The sequence below is a fragment of the Papaver somniferum genome, chromosome 11, assembly GCF_003573695.1.
Source record: "Papaver somniferum cultivar HN1 chromosome 11, ASM357369v1, whole genome shotgun sequence".
NCBI classification, from domain to species: Eukaryota; Viridiplantae; Streptophyta; class Magnoliopsida; order Ranunculales; family Papaveraceae; genus Papaver; species Papaver somniferum.
In genome coordinates this window covers 28,599,180-28,608,208 of record NC_039368.1, presented here as the reverse complement: position 1 = coordinate 28,608,208, position 9,029 = coordinate 28,599,180, and the positions used below count along the sequence as shown (strand labels likewise).

At 39.4% G+C, this 9,029-nt stretch overlaps 1 pseudogene; it reads right to left on the bottom strand.

The window, feature by feature from the left end:
- Positions 1–1,081: 1,081 nt before the first annotated feature.
- On the bottom strand, positions 1,082–1,181 carry LOC113325508 (annotated as a pseudogene).
- Between the last annotated feature and the right edge of the window lie 7,848 nt (positions 1,182–9,029).

Sequence of the window (9,029 nt, the reverse complement as noted above, 5' to 3'; positions counted from 1 at the left end):
AGTTACTGGACTCCTTCGTATGCATATATGTTGAGGACTGAATACGGAAATTTATTTTTCTAGTATAGGGCAAGGCCTGGCCATACAAGATAAGGGTTTGGATTTCATCACCATTCTCTTCTTGCCCGCTTTAGGAACACGTAACCTACGCGAACCTAAGCCTAAAATTTTGACTAGAACGAGACCGATAGGGTAACGAGCTTAACAGGAAAGTCATTCGAAAAATATTGGTTACTCTTTTAAGCATACTTCGAAGTTCTTGACGGTTTCTGTAAGTTGAATGCGTGACTGCGCCGCCTTGTAATACCGGTGAGGCCTTGGGTATCAAAGCTCCACCGAGCTTCCCTCGCCTCTATTCAACTTACGTTAACTCGGATTGATTCCAGAGGGGTTTGCTTAAATTGTAACGAATTCCCGTTCGAAGGATTAGAAGCTGGTCTAGAAACAATCTAAGTGGAGCCATCATGCTTTTTGTTTGCTAGAAATCAATAGGTTTGATTTGGTTGAGTCCTTGATTTGTGTTGCTTACCCTTCCAATTTAGAAAATTTTTGTATGCCTGAACGTAAAAGAGACGCACTAGGTAGATTTGTTAAAGAGAAACCTAGTAGTTCGAAGCGTCTCGATTACCTTAATCTAGAAAGTCCGACTTTTGAAGAGTCTGTTTTTGAACGTCCGACTGAGGAGAAATCCCTATTTCCGATAGCGCCAGAAATGGCAACTTTGAAAGCTTTGTTGAATCCAACTAGGACTACTCGTCCTTCGTGTATTAAGTTAGCTGAAACGGAGGCACCCTATGAACTGAAACCTGGGACCTTACAGATGCTCCCAATCTTTTTAGGGAAAGAAAATGAAAACCCTTATTACCATGTTAGGGATTTTGAGGAAATTTGTAGTACTCTAAGAATTAGAGGCTTAGATGATGATGCTTTGAAACTTAGGTTATTCCCATTTTCCCTGAAAGATAAGGCCAAGTCGTGGCTATATAGTTTGGACTGGACTCCGAGTCAATTGAGACATATGAACAACTTACATCTGCCTTTTTCAATAAGTTTTTCCCTAGGCACAAAACATCGTCTATTAGGACGCAAATATGCACATTTTCACAACAAGAGGGAGAATCTTTATATAGGTATTTGGAAAGGTTCAATGATTTATTATCCCAGTGTCCTCATCATGGTTTAGAAAAGGTTAGGCTAGTTCAGATCCTTTATGAGGGTTTAGATTATTCCACAACGACCATGGTTGAGTCTCTATGCACTGGTGGATTTGAAAACCAAACTGTTGATGCGGCGATGAATTTTTTAATGAAATCGCCGAAAAAACCCAGCAATGGGAAAATAGTAGGGCACCCCAGAAAACAATTCTTTTAAGTAGAGGAAACGTTAATAGGGTAGAAGGAGGCTATGAATCAGATGCCAAAATTGCTGCTATAGCAAAAAGGTTAGAAGCCTTAGAAGTGGGCCAGACTAGTGGTAGAGTGGAGCCTTTTTGGGAAGGCCAGAATATTGAAGAGCAAGCCAATGCTCTTTATAATAACACTAGATTTGATAACCGTCAAAAGATTGACCCATATTCAGAAACCTATAATCCTGGTTGGAGAAACCATCCGAACCTTTCGTGGTCTAAGGGCCAAAGTCAAGGTCAGTTTAGTAATTCTAATGCTCCCCCAGGTTTTGGCTATACTAAGAATCCTTCAGGACTAGCTCAGTTTCAGAATCAGTCAGATAAGAAAATCCTAAGTTTAGAGGAATCTCTCGCCTTGTTAACTCAGCAAACTGCAAAATTTCAGTTATCCGTAGAACAGAGTCTACAAGCTAGTAACAGGATAGGACAAGAAAATAGTCAGGCTATTTCCGAGTTAAAAACCCAGGTTGGTCTGATAAGTGATTCTTTGAGAGAAAAAGGTAAGTTTCCTAGTCAAACACAACCCAACCCTAGAGGAGTTCATGAATTAGGTGCAAAACCATCGAATCAATTGAATGTTGTTAGAACCCTTAGAGTGGTAGAGTTGTAGACAATAAGGTAACCATGCCCGATAGTGAACATACTGTAGTTCACCCCTCAGATCTCACCTCTCAGGACCAGTAGCTGAGAGACTGATAAAGTTTCTGATGATGTGAATTCGGTTCCTGAAAGGTCTGATTTTATGCCTAGAGCCCCATTTCCTCAGCTATTAGTACCAACAAAAAGGAATCGAACTTTAATGACATAGTGGAGGTTTTTAAGCAAGTTACCATAAACCTTCCTTATTAGATGCAATTAGGCAAATTCCTGCTTATGCCAAGTTCCTTAAGGATATGTGTACGCGAAAGCGAAAACTTAGCGTCCATAAGAAAGCCTTTTTAGCTAGTCACGTAAGTTCAATCATTCAGAACACCACAACTCCAAAGTACAAAGACCCAGGTTCTCCTACCATTGCTTGCACAATAGGTAACTTCCGGGTAGAAAAAGCTTTACTTGACTTAGGAGCCAGTGTGAACTTACTGCCATTCCATGTATACTTACAGCTAGGACTTGGTGAAATGAAACCTACTCAGATGACACTGCAGTTAGCTGATAGGTCTGTTAAAATCCCTCGAGGTGTTATCGAGGATGTTCTTATTGAGGTCGACAAGTTTATTTATCCAGTGGATTTCGTGGTCCTAGATACCCAACCTGTCCCTGACCCAGAAACCAGATACCTGTGATTTTAGGTCGCCCATTTTTAGCTACGTCTAATGCGATCATTAACTGTCGAAATGGTGTGATGAGTTTATCTTTTGGTAATATGACTATGGAGATGAACATTTTTAATGTCAGTAAGCAACCTCATGAGCTAGATGACACATGTGTTGAAGAGGTGAACATGATAGAAGCCTTAGTTCAGGAGTCATTACCAAACATTTGTCTGAAGACCCATTAGAAAGTTGTCTATCCCATTTTGGTTTAGATTTTGACGACGATAGCACTATTGAACAGGTGAATGCTCTATTAGATTCTACCCCGTGTTAGACACTGATAGATGGAAAGCTAGGTTCGAACCGTTACCAGTTTCTGAGACTACCCTAATTCCTTCTTTAGAAGAGCCCCCAAAGTTGGACCTTAAACCACTACCCGATACTCTAAAGTATGTGTTTTTAGGCCCATCTGAGACTTTACCTGTGATTGTAGCTTCCGATTTGGATAGTGATCAGGAAAGTAGGCTAGTAAATGTACTTCAAGACAATAAGGAAGCTTTAGGGTGGACTATAGCAGACATTAAGGGTATAAGTCCTACTGTGTGTATGCATCAGATTCATTTAGAGGAAGACTCCAAACCTTCTAGGGAGATGCAACGTCGACTGAACCCTAACATGAAAGAGGTAGTTCGAAAAGAGGTGCTTAAGTTGTTAGATGCGGGTATTATTTACCCAATTTCAGACAGTAAGTGGGTCAGCCCTGTTCAGGTTGTCCCCAAGAAATCAGGTATCACTGTAGTCCAGAATGATAATAATGAATTAATCCCAACCCGAGTGACCACGGGATGGCGTGTGTGTATTGACTATAGGAAATTGAACAAGGTCACAAGGAAGGATCACTTTCCCCTTCCTTTTATCGACCAAATGCTAGAGCGATTAGCTGGACATAGTCACTATTGCTTCTTAGATGGCTACTCCGGTTATAATCAGATCGTTATTCCCCAGAAGACCAAGAGAAAACCACTTTTACCTGTCCCTTTGGTACCTTTGCGTATAGACGCATGCCTTTCGGGCTATGTAATGCCCCTGCAACTTTTCAGCGTTGTATGATGAGCATATTTTCTGATATGGTAGAACGGTTTTAGAGGTCTTTATGGATGATTTTTCAGTGTTTGGTTCATCTTTGATGAGTGCTTGCATCATTTGACATTAGTGTTGACTAGGTGTAAGGAAAAAATTTAGTGCTTAATTGGGAAAAATGCCATTTCATGGTTGAATCAGGAATTGTCTTAGGGCACATCTTCTTCAAAGGGTATAGAGGTAGACAAAGCCAAAATTGACCTTATTAAGACTCTACAGGTCCCAAAAACCGTAAAAGATATTAGGTCATTCTTAGGGCATGCAGGTTTTTACCGTCGATTCATTAAGGATTTTAGCTTGATTTCTAGACCTCTTTGCAATTTGCTTGCAAAAGATGTTAAGTTTGTCTTTGATGATGCTTGTTAAAGGCTTTTGATAAGCTTAAAACTTTACTCACTACTCCCCGATAGTCCAGGCACCTAACTGGAACCTACCCTTTGAAATTATGTGTGATGCTTCAGATTATGCTATAGGCGTTGTGCTAGGTCAGCGAGAAAACAAATTACTCCATGTGATTTACTATGCTAGCAAAACTCTGAATGATGCCCAATGAACTATACAACTACCGAGAAGGAATTGCTAGCCATCGTGTTTGCCTTGGATAAGTTTAGATCCTATTTATTAGGTTCTAAGATCGTAATCTATACTGATCATGCTGCTTTGAAATACCTTTTGTCTAAGAAGGATACCAAACCTAGATTGATTAGATGGATCCTTTTGTTACAAGAATTTTGTCCAGACATTAGAGACAAAAAGGGTGCAGAGAATGTAGTAGCAGACCACTTGTCTAGGCTAGTTGTTAGTTCCCCTAATAATTCCCTTCCTATAAGGGATAGTTTTCCTGATGAACAATTGTTCTCTGTTTCCCAATCACCTTGGTATGCAAATATAGTGAATTATCTTGTTACTGGTCGAATGCCTCAACATTGGGGTAAGCAAGATCGTTCTAGGTTTTTAGAGGTTAAGCATTTCTTTTGGGACGATCCTTATCTGTTTAAGTATTGTCCGGACCAGATTATTAGGAGATGTGTATCTGAGAGTGACCAGTCTAGTATTATCTCCTTTTGTCATGAACATGTGGGGGTCATTTTAGTGCTAAGAAGACTGCTGCTAAGATTTTGCAGTGTGGATTTTACTGGCCTTCGTTGTTTAAAGATTCCCATAGTCATTGTGTTTCTTGTGAGCGTTGCCAGAAGTTAGGAACCATTTCCCGTAGAAATATGATGCCTTTGAACCCTATTTTAGTGATTGAGGTCTTTGATGTGTGGGGCATTGATTTTATGGGTCCATTTCCTATTTCGTTTGGTTATCTTTACATACTTGTCGTTGTAGACTATGTGTCTAAGTGGGTTGAGGCGGTTCCGTGTAAAACGAATGACCACAGGGTCGTAGTCCAGTTTTTGAAAGAGAATATACTTACACGTTTTGGTACGCCGCGAGCTATAATTAGTGATGGAGGTTCACACTTTTGTAATAGACCGTTTGCTCTTTTAATGAAACAATACGGTATTACCCATAAAGTAGCAACCCCATATCACCCTCAGACTAGTGGTCAGGTAGAGGTTTCCAATAGGGAAATTAAACGTATTCTAGAGAAAACAGTTAATCCAAATAGGAAAGACTGGTCGTCGAGGCTTACTGATGCCTTATGGGCTTACCGTACTGCGTTTAAGACACCCATTGGAATGTCACCTTATCGTTAGTGTTTGGCAAGGCATGTCACCTGCCTTGAGTTAGAGCATCGAGCCTATTGGGCTATTAAGAACTTAAACTTTTCACTTGACAAGGCAGGAGCTCAAAGAAAGCTCCAGCTCAATGAGTTGGACGAGATTCGTAGAGATGCATACGATAGTGCTAAGGAGTATAAGAACAAAATGAAACTTGTGCATGATAGGAATATTTTACGAAAGTCATTTTCTCCAGGTCAAAAAGTTCTTCTGTATGACACTCGTTTGCATCTATTCCCCGGGAAGTTGCGCTCTCGGTGGACCGGTCCTTTTGTGGTCCGTACTGTTTTTCCTCATGGCGCTGTTGAGATTGAGACACCAGATGGTAGTAGTTCTTCGAAGGTTAACGGTCAGCGATTGAAGCCCTTTTTAGAGCCTTTTCCTACAGGTGATGTTGAGGAGGTCCCTCTGGAGGACCCTGTTTACCTTGATTGACCATCGAGGCGATTTTGTATGTTGTATAATATTTTTGTAGGTTTTTGGTTACACTTCACCCAGGTACTATCTTTCCGACTTCTCTCTTTACTATTTCCTCATGTTACTTATATTTTGGTACTGTTCTTTAATTAGAAACATTGAGGACAATGTTAGATTTAAGTTTGGGGGTGGGGTAGAACTTTTTGTTACCTTTTCGTTGCAATAAATAAACTCCAGAGCCTAGAAATTTATCCCTATTAAGGATGGCACTAACCAATCTAAGTGGATGGAAGCATTTTGGTTGTAGGAGTTGAGGAACCAATCTGACTAGATGGCAACATCTAAAGAGTCAATTCATAAAAGCACAGCGCTCAGGTGTTAGAAATAACATGATAATTTCACCATATCTCGTTGAGTCCTTTTCACTTCTGTTTTTAATTTGTTTTGTTTTAAACTATGTTTCTCTAAGTGATTAGGTGGGGCTCACGATTCAAGTTGTTACCAATGCTAGGATGAATTAGAATGATTGAGATACAAACAAAAAAAAAAAAAAAAAAAAAAAAATGAGACCAGACCATCAGACCAACAGGAATAAATTCAATAAAGTCGACCACTGGTACCCTTGTATATGCCAGTGTGTTGACCTAGAGTTAGGATTATCAATCACTGGTTCCCTTGTATATGCCAGTGTGTTGATATTAGTCAGACTAGTATCTCAGTCCATTAGGATAGGTTCATTTTAGCGGAGGCCTTCAGACAGATATGAAAAACACCGTTCACCTAGTAAACATCAAAACCATCTATGTTTTTCTATATCCATCTTCTTGATCTATCCATGTGATTAGTTTTGACTCCGGATATTGATGTCCATAGTGCGACTATCTGGGTAGAGCTCTGTCACTTATATATGAATTTTAGTATGCTTGAGTGAAAACTCGTGTACAATAGCTGGAATTTCGCATCAGGGTACTTCCTCCTGTAGTCAATGAGTATGCCAACCAAGGAGATTCTTTAGTGCCTTCCAAGGTTCTGTGTAGATAGCTAGGGTCTGGAGTATAAATGTTTTGTGGGTATACCTCTGGTAAGCCCTCCGGAGACAACACTCCGCCACTAGAGACACCTAGGGGTTTAAAGGCTTATTGCATACGCTAAATGCAATCGACGATGCCTGCGACAGTGAGTTAGGATTTTATTTTTTTAGATTTGTTTTGCTCGAGGACTAGCAAATAATAAGTTTGAGGGTATTTGATAGACGCATTTATGTGTCTATTTTGTTCTCAATTATGTGTATTGTTAGTGCTCGATTTTGTACTTATTTGATTATTTTATGTTTTTGTAGGTGTTTTTGGAGAAATAAGCTTTTGCGGCAAAATTGGCTCAAAAAGTGGTATTTGCGCTCGTGGGAGAAAATCACTAAAGACACCCCTCATTTGGATAAGGGGCACCTCAATTACTAAGGGTAACCCACTTGGTATTTACACCCCATGACACCCTAAGTGTTAAAGGAACCCAACAGCAGGATAAGGGGCGTCATCTTCTACATTTGAATTTTTGCTTTTTGGCGGGAAACTTGTTGCAGCGAAGTTCAGTTTTAGGGTTTGATTTTTGGAGAGGTTATAGACAGATTCAATCGCAAAAACTTCTTGTATGGGCCTGTTTTGGCTTAACAGGAAAGGTATAGTTAATGGATTCGGTGAAGCAGGGATAGATAATCGATTTGAAGCAAGAAAGTGTCGGAAATATACTCGGAGCTTCGCTGGAAGATTTGGGAAGAGGTTTGGACGAGAATTTAGTGGACTTTCTATTTGGATACGAACTGGGAATGATCCAGTACATCGAAACAGGAAAGGTAGTTGTTTGGAAGCGTAAAGAATGGAAGGTTTGATGTCTTGCACGATTAAACAGGGAGGTGAAGGTTTCTCGGGATATGGTGGCTTATATTTTTGGCAGTTACGTCGGAAGCTGGAGAAGAAGTATTACCATATGTTTCGACTCTTATCTACTTTAGGAAGTTTCAACAAAACAGAAGCCGCGTAAAGATAAAAAAGGAAGGGAGAAGAGACCGTCACTTGCAGAGAAGAATACGGAAAGATAATTGAAATATTTCTCGAAATATCGTGGTTTATGTGTATATATATGAGTTGTATGAGTTCCAGGAGGAGGAGTCGAGAGTTGGGGGCAGGTAGGGAGGTTAACAGAGCCGAGAAGAAGAAGTTGCAGAGAAGATTCTCTACCGGTGCAAGGAAGAAGAAGCCGAAGAACAAAGACCTGTTTAGGTCAGTCGCATAAAACTGTAGCATATCAACGACATAAGAAACAGTCGTAAACCAGCCGTCTTATTATCTCTGTAACACTAAATCTGTAACACCTATAAACGTTGCAGTTGAGCTTCTTTTATTCCTTTTCTCATATTTCTTCAATAAAAACACCTTTTGATCTATGAATTATTATTTTCAGAGTGTTTTGAGTATGAGGAGCTAAACCCCAACACTGGGATGACGGAGAAATCCTAATATCATACACGGGTAATTATATTTAATTCTTTCATGACTTTTTGCAAGAATTATTAATTGTTTTATGGTTTTTATTGAACGATTGTGATTTCAATTGATGGGTTATACTTAGGTTAAGTCTTTTGATATCCCATGCTTTAGATTTACAGTCGTTGCTTTTCAAAAATCTACCTTGGCAAAGAAACAGAGTCAATATTCTATTTGAGTTATAATTGTCTAGAATAACTATATGAATCGCATGAATGGATTTATTGGTGGAATCTTGAGTCCCAGTCTCTCGTAACATTAAGTGAAACCAAAATTAAGTCTGAAATCAAATCTTTACAAGTCTTTGAACGAACTTCTACTTATCACTTTCAAAACTACATCATGTAACTCACTAATCAATAATCACTACCTAATCAGTTACTAATTATAACACTAACACTAATTAATCATCCCACTAACTAAGTTAATCATTAAGGATAAAGTAGGTATTTAAAAAAATCCAGATAAGAGGTGATTGGAAACTACTACCAATAACCACACCAAAAACTTAAAAGTAGTCCCTCCATTTTTTGAGTAGTCCCCAAAA